The sequence below is a fragment of the Pempheris klunzingeri genome, chromosome 14 (assembly GCF_042242105.1).
Source record: "Pempheris klunzingeri isolate RE-2024b chromosome 14, fPemKlu1.hap1, whole genome shotgun sequence".
In the NCBI taxonomy this organism is placed as follows: domain Eukaryota; kingdom Metazoa; phylum Chordata; class Actinopteri; order Acropomatiformes; family Pempheridae; genus Pempheris; species Pempheris klunzingeri.
The window spans coordinates 10,394,164-10,407,399 of record NC_092025.1 but is presented as its reverse complement, the minus strand read 5'-3'; positions in this window follow the sequence as shown (position 1 = coordinate 10,407,399).

Genomic DNA, 13,236 nt, shown 5'->3' with positions numbered 1-13,236 from the left:
CCATATGTCCACTCCACATTTTCTGGATATTTATTGTAGCCAATGTAAGAAATGTGTACAAGGAAAGGTGATAGTAATGAATGGTAAATGTTACCATAACCGTAAATGTTCCATCAGTGGAGTCTCAGAAAGTTGTGTGATAATGTGCAGACTATGAACATTGTATTAATATATGTGGTCATTGGCAGTGGTATGTAAGAAGCAAAGATCCTTGTGAGGTTTCTGGAGAGCAGTTGTCTCTCAGTTGTCATAATTCTTGTATGTTTACATTGTGCATTTATTCTTATATCCATCAATATACAATAAATCAGTGTTTATGACACGGCTGGAATGATTCCTGGAACAATGAGAACAATTTCGTTACAAAAAAAATACACAGTTACTATTGTTTAATATTTTAATAAAACCTTTGAATGAACAACTGAACTCAGAACCACAGCAAACAAATGAAATAAATAAATGCCAGATGCTGCTTCTTTTACGGTTTTCGCTCATTTCTTGAACTAAAAGTCAAGTGTTCACTCTTTCCCGACCCACTTGCATTTAAATCCAGCTCCCCGTCTCTCTGTGGACTGTACCACCTCACTAGCTGTCTTCAGAGTGTCTCCCTTCCTACTTTCACATAATGGTATGATCCTACTCTGTTCTCGCATGTGATTGGCCGCATGGTGTGTCCATCACAATAAAAGTCTGAAGATGCAGCGCTCCCTACGCAGTCAGCTCTTCTGTTCAGCTACCAAGAATCGGAAGTTTTACTTCTCCTTCATAAAGTCTTTGGAGGGCGAGAGGAGGAAAACATCATGGAGACGCAGAGTTGGCTTTGGTTAATGAGGTCAGTCTGAGGCTGAATGGCCGAACAATCACAAACAAATCAGTGGTCAGTTGTTAGCTAATTAGGTAACGCTAGCTAACGTGCACAGCTGCTACATTTTACTGCTGTTTGAGGCGGATATATGCTAATATATATATGTATATGCTAATAAGGGCACAACAGTTTTACTCTGTGATTTTTGGGTATATTGGTGGTTTCATTGTGGCTGGTGAACCTGTTTGGGAACAAATGTACCAGATTACTGTTGTAATGAACACTGATGGTTCTAATGTTCTCTGTGTTTGCACTAGAACCTCCAGAAGTTCCTCATGGATCCTCGCAGCTGTTTCAGAGGGAGAAAGGAGACAGGTGAGCAAAAGCTCAGACTTAGTGTAATGTTAATTTTAATGTCCTGTTTAATTAGTAAGTGTCTGCAGTGAGTTTGCTGCTAATGACTGGACTGCAGGGTCAATAATCACTGATCAGTTTCACCATGTGGCTAATCAGTGGCTAACACGCTGGCTAGGCCAACTTCATCTATAATAATGTCACTTATTTCCTTTTTACTTGAGTAAAGAGCTGTAGCTTTATTGTGAATATCTTTCCGTTGCAGGTGGCGTCTCCTCTGGGCTGAAGAACCTGTACACAACAGCTTGTGGTAAAAACGCTCAACTTTACCTACATCAGGTGGATGTGTTTAGACATGAAATGTGAGCTTTTATTTTCTCCTCACAGAGCAAACTAATCATTTTCATCCACATCAAACTCTGATTTCTTCCTGAACTGCTTGTTGGTCCACAGGTAGAAAACAGTTCCATAATGTTAATGTCACTAAATGTTGGAATTGGAGCACAATAAACATTGAAGATTTGTGAATTCTTGCAGTAGATAATTATCTCTATTGGTGCTTGTTTGTAAAGGGAGAATCTAAAATAAAAGTATCCAGGTGTCTGGTGGGAAGAGTTGAGGAATCAGTAAATATGAACACAGGATGTCGTCACGTCAAACTTTATTTAAAATGAAAAGAACAATTTCCAAAGGATCCATGAACAGATCACAAGTTTAACCTTCTGTCTGGTCACTCTTTGATTAAAAGCTGTTTTTGTGTTTTCCCAGGATGCAGCAGGAGAACCTGAATCAGCCGTGGAGCCAAACAGAACTGTGTTTGTATGAGAGCCTCAGTTTAGCACTGATTTCTACATAAAGACATAAAATGTAGTGCAAGTTGGGGTTTTTTTTTTACTTATGCTGCTGCTCTTTATGGAAAGAGTTTGCAGATAATTGTCAAACTGATTTGAGGTAAAAGTAGACCAGCAGCTCCTCTGACATTTGTATTGAGGTCTTCATCATTGTCTTCCATGTTCCTGCTGGATGTCAGTGAGCGAAGCAGCACCGTCACTGTGTCTTAAATAAAGAGGTTTTGTCTAAATCTTGTTTCCTATGTCTTTTATTCTGAGTGATTTTGCATTGGCTTAACTGCACTGATGAAAAGGGAGCTGAGCCAGAAGGCAAAGCTGTGGATCCACCTATGGCCAAATGGTCTATAGCACCTTTACATGACCTCCTCATTCACACACTGAAGCCATGCTGACCCATAGGAGCTAGGGATCGAACCCCGACCTTCTGCTGACCCAATTTTATTTTGGAGCAGAATCCTGTGTTTTACTGGTCATGGATTCAGTGTAATGTGAAACTGATCATTTGTGAACCCTCTTTAGTGATTTATTACAAGGTGAGTTTAACCCTAAAAAATGCCCACATTGGAACTGTAAGCAGGTAGAAAATACTTAGACAAAAGTACCTGGTTGGAGCCTCAAAGTGGGCTAAAACACTTAGTAATATTTTTCCCTCTAAATCAAGTGCATAATAATGAGCAAAATCGCAGCCTAAAAATTTTTCTAAGTGCTTTTGTGGGTTTTCAGTAAAATTTTCTGCATAACCCCTTCTACCAGACTTGGTGAACACTGGGGAATTCAACAATTGTGCTTCTTTTCCAACACGTACTGGCAGGAAAGGAGGGACAATGTCCAAGCCGGGATTCAGACCTCTCTCCTTAGGGTACTGAGTCAGCACCTTATCTCACTGAGCTACAGGTGAAGTCATGTGACTGTGTTCCTGAGCTGTTCCTCACTCCTTTGTACTTGTTCTTTTAAACCAGTTTCTTGTTCTCACCGCTCAGTCGTGAAAAGAAACAGTCAGGATTTAATCTCTTCACCTCAGACTTTTAGCCATCAGTCTATCTTGCTGACATTACACTACATCCCTGTCCCAGCCTAAGTTGCTGCTTTTGTGAAAACTCCTGGTCTTCATCTGGTTGTGGGTTCAATATTTCATCTGTTAGTGAATTGTTGAAAGCTGTGGCCTGTGAGATGGATTCTCTTTCCATCATCATTTGCTTTTGGTAGCAGATGATAAGAGGCAACATTAAAGACCTGAAACCAACAGGTAGATCAAAGTATTAGAGTATTGTATTAGTATTGTATATTAGTATTGTGCATGTTCTAATGTGCCTCTTATCATCCACTACCAAAAGCAAATCTGCCCTTCTTACTGATGATTGAGAGAGAATCCATCCCACAGGCGACAGCGTTCAACAATTCACAACCAGAGCAAACTAACTGAGGAGTTAGATGGACTGATGGCTAAAAGTCTGAGGTGAAGAGATTAAATCCTGACTGTTGACTGTTTCTTGTCAGGACTGAGCAGTGAGAACAAGAAACTGGTTTAAAAGAACAAGTACAAACTCCAGCCTGAGGAACAGCTCAGCAAGATAAACAGCTGATGAGGACACTTAAATAACAAAGTAATTGATCTTAATCACGTAATGGGATCACAAACTAGCTCCAACAATAAATGATTATATCTATCAAGTCAGTATTAGTAGAAATAAACAATGAACAAGATGCTAAAATAGCTCCCTGTGGGCCCCACCTTGTTCTGCATGTCGTCAGTTTCACATTAAAACTCCAGCTGGAGGACACGGTGCTCTCCTCATCCACTCTCATGGGAATGTGCTCGAGGTGTCGGGGTGCTATGGACATCCAACCGGGGCTGCTGCTGCTGCTGCAGATGCTCTACAAGGCGTGAACCATGGCGCTGTTCAGCTTTAAAACACACAACAGTCGATGGGGAGAGGGTCCAGGCAGCAACCACACTCAGGAAATAAACTACACAACCATTTGAGCCATTAAGTCTTTTTCTTAAGCAAGAAATCAATACGTTGAAAATATCCTGCGTGTTTTCAATGTTCCGTCTGCATTTAACAGAGCTGCTGGTAACACTGACAACAAATCTCCTACCTGAGAGCTTCAGTACAGAGCACATGTTCCCTCAGTGGCTGCAGAACGCTCCTCTTCTTCAAACGCGTTGTTGCTTCAGTTGCACATCTGCAAGTAGGAGAAAATCGTACAACAATTACATTTTATACAAGTTGTGTTTACAGTCAGCAGCAACGCTGGAAAGTGGAAAACTGTAGGATGCCGATGAATAAAAAGGAGGATTTGGACGAACCTGAAGACTCTTCCTCGGCTCCTCAGCAGTGAACACCAGCCCACCTGAAGCATGAAAGGAAAAAGAATCAATCAATAAGTGATCAGAAGTTAGAGCAGTATCACCTTCATGTTGAACAAGGCTGCACACATTTGATGTATGAAATAAAAAAGTGGATATTTGCACTGATGACTTTTCTCTCATTTAATTCCCTTTACATTTACATTGTTGAGATACATTTTTAAACTTGCTGTTAAACTTCAGTAACTATTTGTGACGACAAATAAAATATTTTGACATTAATGGTGATTACTGACATTTCAAGGATTCAAGGATTCAGGGAACTGTATTTGTCATACCAACACACGTTTACACATGGGGAGGTACGAAATCTCAGGTCCCGTTTTAAGCCAAGATAAATATCAAATAACAAATAAAATATAGAAAATAGAAGTACTTGGTGCAGGTAGGTGTGTGGGGTGGGGGCGTGGGATCTACAGAGCACCACCAGAGTTCAGCAGTCTAACAGCTTCTGGAAAGAAGCTGTTCCTCAGCCTGGTGGTCTTGCTCCGGATGCTCCGCAGCCACCTGCCCGAGGGGAGAGGGTCGAAGAGAGTGTGTGCGGGGTGGGTGGGGTCTTTTATGATGTAGATGGCCCTATTCTTGCATCTGCTAGTGTAAATGCCTGTAGTGGTGGGTAGGCCGCTCCCCACAGTCCTCTGTTGAAGCCTTCACCACCCTCTGCAGAGCCTTCCTGTCTGCAGCAGAGCAGCTGCCGTGCCACACAGTCATGCTGGTGCAGAGGATGCTCTCCACCGCACATTGGTAGAAGCTTCTCAGGACTGAGCTCACCAGTCCGGTGCGCCGCAGCTTCCTGAGGAAGTAGAGATGCTGGTGGGCCTTCCTGACCAGGTGGGAGGTGTTGCAGCTCCAGGTGAGGTCCTTGGTCAGATGTACCCCCAGGTACAAGCTGGAGACCACTTCCACAGGTGCTCCTCCGATGTGCAGGGGAGGGAGGGGTTGTCTGTTCCCATCCTGAAAGAAATGACATTTTTTGTGTTAACAATTAACACTTTACATGATGAAGGCACTTGACAAGGTAATACAAAATGTAAACCAGGGGTGTCCAAACTACGGCCAACTGCGGCCCGTGGTCCAATTTTCATTGGCCCGCAGGAATTTCTAAACATGTAATGGAATATGGCCCACACATGAAACTTGCGCTCGACTGTATTGTACTTCTTAGTCTCACCACTAGGTGGAGTGACTGTCTTGAACGAGGCAGCTTCTCTGTAAAATGAGTAATCGAAGAAAAACGTTGCTACAGGTGACCAAAAATGGCAGAACTAAAGAAACGGAAGATAGCAAGTGACTGTAGAAAATTTCAGACGCAGTGGGAAAAGGAATATTTCTTCATAGAAATCAAGGGGAAGTGTGTATGCTTGATTTGCAATGAGACTGTTGCAGTGATGAAACAATATAATGTGCGACGACACTTTGAAAGCAAACATCAGAGCTACACGTCCTACACGTCCGCTGAGCGCGAACAGAAGGTTAAGCAACTGACAGCTAGCCTGCTAGCTCAACAACAGTATTTTTTCAGTGCTAGTAAAACACAAGAAAATGCTACAGTGGCCAGCTACGAGGTGGCCCAACTCATTGCCCGACACGGGAAACCTTTCTCAGATGGCGACTTTATAAAACAGTGCCTTACTAAAGTCGCAGGAATTATGCGCCAGGAAAAAGTGCAGGAATTCAACAACGTCAGCATGTCCAGAAACACAGTTGTGCGGCGGATCGAAGATTTGTCAGCTAACCTAAAACACCAAGTGTCAGATAAAGCTTGTGCTTTTGATTTTTATTCGATGGCATAGATGCCACAGACACAGCACAGCTATTGACGATAGCTTTTGCATTACGGAGGAGCTGCTTGATCTTAGGAGTCTAAAGAGCACAACAACGGGTGAGGATATTTTTGAAACTGTGTCAGATGCAATTGACATGATGGGACAAGCTGTGTGGAGTTACGACGGATGGGGCTCCAGCTATGACAGGCGAGCGCAAAGGAATGGCCTCTATGGTAGCCTATGTGCCAAGGTGAAAGAAAGTGGAGGTAAGGCTGTTAAAATGCATTGTATCATCCACCAAGAAGCCCTCTGTGCCAAGACAGTACAGCTTGGCGATGTGATGAATACGGGGACCTACTTTACCATTCTGATGTGCGCTGGCTAAGTCGTGGCTCTGTACTGCAGCGGTTTTATTCCCTGAGGGGTACGGTGGCCGCGAGGTGCAAAACAATTTTACAATACGAGAAACATTTTTACAAATCAGAAAACAAAATTACATTGCCATAACACATTTACAAGTTCTGAGACAAATTTACATTTGAGAAAACAAATTTACAAGACGTGAAACACTTTTACAAATGCCGAGACAAATTTACAAGTGACGAAACACTTTTACAAGCGTCCGAAACAAATTTACAAGTAACTTTTTCAACCGGAAAGGGAATGTACCAACTATCGAGTAGAACCGAAAGTGATAAGGAGTTCATGGCAACCCACGATGGACGGCAGTCAAGCGGTCTTTTGCCCGCTTTGTGGCGAACATGTGAGCCGATTAACGCGGTACATTCCCTTTCCGGTTGAAAAAGTTACTTGTAAATTAGTTTCAGCCGCTTGTAAAAGTGTTTCGTCACTTGTAAATTTGTCTAGGCGTTTGTAAAAGTGTTTCACGTCTTGTAAATTTGTTTTCTCAAATGTAAATTTGTCTCAGGACTTGTCAATGTGTTATGGCAATGTAATTTTGTTTTCTGATTTGTAAAAATGTTTTCTAAAATGTAAATTTGTCTCCAGCTTTGTAAAAGTGTTTCTCGTATTGTAAAATTGTTTTGCACCTCCCGGCCACCGTACTTAGGTCAGAAATCGACCAGTTTTTAAGAGAGAAGGACCGACCTCTTCATGAGCTGAGTGACCCTCTCTGGTTGGCAGACCTAGCATTTTTAGTTGATCTTACTGATCATCTTAACATGCTGGACAAGAGCCTACAAGGCAAAGACCAGCTTGTACCACAACTTTATGCGCATATGAAAGCGTTCTGTGTGAAGCTCCGTCTCTTTGAGACGCAACTACACAACTTCAATGTTGCGCACTTCCCCACGCTGTCCGAAATCAAATGTGCTTTTCCAAAGGCCAACCTTTCTGCTAAAAAGGGGAAATATGTGTCTGTGATCACATCTCTCATGACAGAATTCAGCCAGCGCTTCCAAGATTTTTCTATCATTGAGAAAGAAATCAAGCTGTTCTCCAGTCCCTTCCTGATGGATGCAGAAGAAGTGGAAGAGAGTCTGCAATTAGAACTTATCGAAATGCAGTGTGATGATTCTCTGAAGAGTCGACATCAGCTTCTCTCTCTACCTGACTTCTACCGGAGCTTGGAAAAGGCCAAGTTTCCTCTAATGAGACACCACGCAAAAAGAATGATGAGTCTGTTCGGCTCAACATACATAAGTGAGCAAACTTTTTCTCTGTTAAATCTGAACAAAAGCAAATTGAGAACCAAAATGACAGACAGCCATCTTTGTGATGTCCTTCGCATCTCAACCACCAAATTTACTCCTGACCTGCCAGCCATCCTTCAGTCCAAAGCGCAGCATCACCTCTCCCACTGAGTGCAACGCTGTTCCCATTATAGGTGAGTTACACAATATGCATGTGTTAATAGGCCCAATTACTTAATAAATTCAGTCAGTTAAAGTTGATGACAAACGTTAGTTGATGTGTTAACAAGCCCAATAACTTATTTGCATAACAAGCCTGAAATATAACCATACCCTTTCCCCCATGTTTTTCCCCTTTTACCCAGGGCTGTGAAGGGGATCACCATCCTGACTGAGAAGCAATCTGAGCCTGCTGTTTTGAGAATGAGCTGCCAACCCTTTTTGAAAGCCCACTAATCGAAAGATGTGATGTAGGCTGTTTTTTTTCTTTAATCATATTCAATTATCAAGCATAATTTACCTATCTCAAGACGCTTTACATAAAGAGCAGGTCTAGACCAAACTCTTTACTAAGAGAGAGACCCAACGATTCAGGAATTCAACATTAAGGATTCAAGAATCCCCACATGAGCAGCATCAGATATTATATTGAGCAACAGTGTCAGGAAGAACTCCCCTTTAACGGCGATAACTTTTGCATTACGGAGGAGCTGCTTGATCTTAGCAGTCTAAAGAGCACCATGGCGGGTGAGGATGTTTTTGAAGCTGTGCCAGATGCAGTTGGCATGATGGGACTTAAATGGGACGAGCTGTGTGGAGGTATGATGGATGGGGCTCCAACCGGGACAGGGGAGCGCAAAGGAATGGCCTCTACGGTGTCTGCCGAGGGGCAAGAAAGTGGAGGTAAGGCTGTTAATTCGAGCACAGCGGTTTAATTCCCTGAGTGGTTGCAGCGGTTTTATTCCCTGAGATCAGAAATCGACCAGTTTTGAAGAAAGAAGGACCGACCTCTTCATGAGCTCAGTGACCCTCTCTGGTTGGCATTTTTAGTGGATCTCACTGATCACCTGAACAAGAGCCTACAAGGCAAACACCAGCTTGTACCACAACTAATAAATGAAAGCCCACTAATGGAAAGGCTGTTTTTTTCTTGAATCATATTCAGTTATCAAGCAGAATTTACCTACATTTGATTGATTTTGCCAACTTTAATCCACTAGAGGTGAGGAGATATACATCACCTCTAGTGGATTAAAGTTAGCAATATAGCTCACTTCTAGTGAGTGGCCCAGCCCTTTGTATGTTTTTCTGTATGTGGCCCTCAGTGAAAAAAGTTTGGACACCCCTGGTCTAAAGTGTACGCTCAAAAATAGAGAAAGGAGTGGGAATCAAACCCTGAATTCAAAGGCTGGTTGAAGCTGTTTATTGGAGACGATACACGGGCATACTGCCTGTATTGTAAGGCTGATTTATACGCCAAACTTTGTGATATAAAAAAAACACATGACAACTCAAAAACATACTCAAAAGACAAAGCCTTACAACAGTTCCACCCAAAGCAAGCTGCCATTAATGAGTAAAAAACTGACTGAAGCCACTAGCTATTGCTGAACACTGTTCCATGCTGTCATGTTGACCCATAGGAGCTGGCGATCGAACCCCCGACTGTCTGATTGAGGGACGACCCACTCTACCACTGACCCACAGCCGCTCATGTAGTCACACTGGGGAAGCGTGTGAAGCTGCTTTCTCAGACTCCACTGCTGCTACTCACTTCAAAATGCACAGTACAAAGTGCACAGAAATGATTAATGGTGTTCTAGCACCATACTTTCTCAGAAAGTTGGTTGCAGATGTGGGTGACCAGCGTTTCAGCCTCCTCCTCGATGAGTCCACAGATGGAAGTGTTTCTAAGTACCTGGGGGCTGTGATGAGGTACTTTAGTGACACCAAACACACAATTGTCTCAACATTTCTGGGGCTTGTTGAGTTGGAGGGAGGAGATGCCAGATCTATAGCCCGAGCTGTTGAGGCTTTCCTGGAGAAGTGTTGTCTTAAAAAAGAAAAACTCCTGGGGACAGGGACTGACAATGCCTCCGTCATGACGGGGATTAACAATGGGCTCCATAAAGTGCTGAAGGAGGAGTATAGCCTCAAAGATCTGGTTCTTATTCGCTGTGTGTGTCACTCTCTGCAGCTTGCTGTAAGTCATGCTTCCAATGACACCATCCCCCGTAGTGTGGAGTACTTTGTACGGGAGACTTAGAACTGGTTTTCAGTGTCTCCAAAGCGCAGGGAGGCCTACAAAGCCATATATGAGAGCATCAACTGTGGGGAGAAACCCTTACAAATAACCAAGGTGTGTGCCATACGTTGGCTCTCCATTGAACCAGCGGTTTCACGCATTTTGGACCAGTGGGAGGTGCTTAAACTGCATTTCACATTCACCAAGTCCAGTGAACACTGCTACATGGCTGAGGTTTTATACTCCATGTACATCCATCCATCCATTATCTATACCGCTTATCCATCAGGGTCACGGGGGAGCTGGAGCCAATCCCAGCTGACTTCGGGCAAGAGGCGGGGTACACCCTGAACTGGTCGCCAGCCAATCACAGGGCTACATACAGAGACAGACAAACACCCACTCTCACACTCACACCTACAGGCAATTTAGAGTAACCAATTAACCCAGCTTGCATGTCTTTTGGATCGTGGGAGGAAGCTGGAGTACCCGGAGAGAACCCACGCTAGCATGCAAAACTCCACACAGAAAGATTCCAGGTTCAAATCGGTATTCGAACCCAGAATCTTCTTGCTGTGAGGCAACAGTGCTAACCACAGCACCACCATGCTGCCCCCTATTCCATATACAGTGATCCTCAAAACATCTTGTGTCTGACTTTTTTGAAGTCAGCGCTGGATGAGGTACAGTTGGCCATCAAGGCTTTTGAGGGAGAGCAGGTAGATCCTCTTAAACTTCTTGACAGCTTGGTTAGCCTGATAAAGTCTGTGAGTAGCAGGGTGCTGAATCCACTGGCAAATACTGATGTACTCAAAGAGCCAATTGATGGATACATCAGTCCCAAACCGTACCTTGGTTACCTTCTTGAGTCAAAGGCAGCTGAGCTCCACCTTGCGCCTGAAGAGAAAAACAATGTCAGAAAGCGGTGTGTAGCCTTCACCATCTCCCTCACTAATGAGTTGAGGGTGAGACTGCCGGACAACATTGAAGCATTGCAGTACATGTCAGTTTTCAATGTAGAGGAAACTCTAAAGCACAATAAGAGCCTGGGAGAAATAGAAAAATTAGCCAAGCTCCTTGGCTACTCTCCTGCAGAGATAGACAAGATTGTCCAGCAATGGCGTGGGCTTCTGGGGTGAGATTGGGAAGTTCAGGGATGCAGCTGATATCAAGTTTCAGGAACTTGCAATGGCTGTTGTGTCTTCTTGTCCTTGCCACACTCCAATGCTGAAGTCGAGAGATTATTCAGCAAGATGAGTGTGGTAAAAAGCAAACTTCAGACTCTTAACTCCATCCTGTATGTCAGATTTGGTCTGAAGTTGTCTGCTGAGGCTTGCTATGAGCACAAGCTGCCTGATAATGTTTTGCAGCTTTTTGGCACATCAGCTGCTTAATCATTTAAGTCAGCTCCCTCAGTTGATGAACCTGCCATAGAAAGCCTTGACCAAAATGAAGATGACCTGCTCTTACTGTGAGCCAGCACAGCGTGTGTGTGTGGAGGGGGGTCTGAAAAAACCAAACACTGAACCTGAATTAGGGCCAGACTAGTTGCCATCATTTTCTCACATTGCCATTGACAGTTTTTTCTATTGTCTCTTTTTGGTCGTTATCGGTTGTTAATGTTGTCAAGTTAAAACCGTCTATACAAAAAATTGTTGTAATTATAGCTACTTTCCTTACTGAGGAGTTGGCAACACTGGTCATTTCCTCGACCCAAGAAATGTCGCAGGGTCGTGACACAACCAGCCAGGAAAGTTTAGCAATAACTCTATAGATGTGTACAAAATGTAATCAATTCTTTTCAGGGAGTTTATTCCACAGTGCAGGTAGAAGTTTGGGTTCAGGTGTTTTGCATTTTTGAGGACACAGCGCCCCCTTGTGTCCTTTAGGACTAACTATTTATCAATGTTCCTCCACTAGTTTTCTCTTTTTCACAGTTTTTTTATTTTCATTTATTATATCTTTATGCATCTTTACTTTTCATGAGTCATTTGGGATGAATAAAAACAATGTGAAGTGTGTACCTGCCCGTTGTGCTCTTTTATGTCCAGGGAGCCACATCTGGCCATTTTTGCAGCAAGCACACGAGCCAGAGCCCGTCTGCCCTGTGCCACGGCTCTGTGAAGAATTCTGGCAGTTTGAAATGATTTCAGACTGTTTATCCATTAGTTTGAGCTGTTTTATTATTTGACTATGTCAGCCACTTTTAGTTGCCCATTTCAACCTCTTTGCTTGCTAACTAGTGTTCAGTCTTTAATGCCCGTCAGGAATGACTGGTTTAAATTGGTAACTTTGAACCGTGTTGGTCTGTAGTGAAAACTGTGAGTTTTCATCAAAAGGCGTTGCCTTGGTGGCGCGGCGAATTTTGATCGAAAATGTTCCTTCACCGTGAGCATTAAAAATGCAGTAACTCCACTCTGCAAGGTCCTTTCTTCACCACATCTATACTGTTTGATGACTCCTCCGGCTATGAAGACATGCACATAGTGGTGGGAGGAAGTGCATGTTTCATTCTCAGACGTCTCTCTCTCAGCAGGTTAACCACAGCCACCTCAAATTTGGTCCAAACATTCACAGGATATGGATGATGCTCACTTATGAAGCTTTTGAGGTTTCCCAAATGTTGTCACCGTGGCAACGCTGTGTTCGCCATGAAACAGGAAATTGTTGTATCTTCAGTGTACATTATCCAATCTGTTCTAAACTTGTCATAATTAATAAGACTCCTGGCCTGAACACATCTACATGCCAGTTAGCGACCACAGTCATTGCGCCACCTAGTGACAACAGGAAGTAAGACTTTTGTGCCTATCATCATTTGATTTGCATGAAATTTTCATGGTGTAGTCAACACTTCATATGCTGAAATATAGGATGCAATTAGTGGCTGTTCTCTAGCGCCACATAGGGGACACAGGAAGTGACGTGTAACTCCTTCATGCACTGTCTGAAATGCATGAAAATTCTGAGCTGCATGGAAGGGTCGGAGTCCGGCAACAGGACGAAGCCGCCGCACACCCCGACATGCACAAAGGTGCGAGGGCCCTCCAACGCTGCTTGCAGCTTTAATTTGTATAGAAGTTACATTTTTTCAGATGACTTTAATCTTTCTGTATCCCCAAATATGAAAGAGTTTTGATTTGTGTGAAAACGCTGCATCAGTGTGGTTTGTGCATGATTAACGTTCATAAG